Here is a 1,280-nt window from a genome sequence, read left to right as displayed (position 1 = left end):
TTTAGAGGCCAGATACAGTGTCCCCATGTCTATAATGCCAGCATTTGGTGGACTGAGGCAGGACAACTGTGAGTTCAGAACCAGCCTAGGTTACACATAAGATTTTAAAAATCAATGAATTAAAATAAAATTAAAGTTTATTGCCATAGGTCAAATTCGTCCATGAAAAGAATTCTCTATCTTAACAGATTTTAAAATCTTAATTAGCTCTCTCCACCAGCAGAGCAAGATACCCAAAGGAAAGAAGGCGAAGGGGAAGAAGATGGCCCCAACCCCCGCTGTCGTCAAGAAGTAGGAGGCCAAGAAGGTGACCAACCCTTTGTTTAAGAAGAGGCCCAAGAACTTTGGGCAATATCCAGCCCAAAAGAAATCTAACATGCTTCGTCAAATGGCCCTGCTACATCAGGCATTTGCAGCGGCAAAGAGCCATCCTCTATAAGTGGCACAAAGTACCTCCTGCCATTAACCAGTTCACCCAGGCTCTGAACAGGCCAACAGCTACTCAGCTGCTTAAACTTGTCCACAAGTACATGCCAGAGACAAAGCAAGAGAAGAAGCAAAGGCTACTGGCCCGTGCTGAGAAGAAAGCTGCTGGCAAAGGGGACATCCCTGCAGGGGTCCTCCATGCAGGGGTCAATACGGTCACCACCTTGGTGGAGAACAAGAAGGCTCAGCTGGTGGTGATTGCCCATGACGTAAACCCCATTGAGTTGGTGGTTTTCCTGCTTGCCGTGTGTCGAAAGATGGGGATGCCCTACTGCATCATCAAGGGAAAGGCCAGGCTGGGGTGCCTGGTCCACAGGAAGACATGCACCACTGTTGCCTTCACACAGGTTAACTCAGAAGGCAAGGGTGCTCTGGCTAAGCTGGTGAAAGTTACTAGGACCAATTGTAATGACAGATATGACAGGATCCGCCGCCACTGGGGAGGCAGCGTCCTGGGTCCTAAGTCTGTGGCTCACATTGCCAAGCTGGAAAAGGCTAAAGAACTCGCCACTAAATTGGGTTAAATGTACACTACGTTTTCTGTACATAAATATAATTACAAAATTAAAAAAAAATCTTAATTAAGTCTTCAAAATTCCTTCACAATAGTATTCATATTGGTGTTCAGTGCATAACTGTGAGGGAGTAGGTGTACTCTTCAGGGGTCTTCAAGACAATCTTAGAACTCCTCCTGTTTCAAGGGAAAAGAGCACTTATCCCCTTGCATCAATAATATATTAGATGTGGGCTGTCCTGAGTATGTAGGATGACCTTGGAAAAGATTAATCTGTGCA

At 45.6% G+C, this 1,280-nt stretch overlaps 1 pseudogene; it reads left to right on the top strand.

Annotated features, from left to right (window-relative positions):
* Gm8870 (predicted gene 8870) lies at window positions 211–1,052 on the top strand (annotated as a pseudogene).

This window comes from Mus musculus, chromosome 1, assembly GCF_000001635.26.
Source record: "Mus musculus strain C57BL/6J chromosome 1, GRCm38.p6 C57BL/6J".
Taxonomy (NCBI): Eukaryota; Metazoa; Chordata; class Mammalia; order Rodentia; family Muridae; genus Mus; species Mus musculus.
This window is presented reverse-complemented; position numbering and strand designations above follow the sequence as displayed.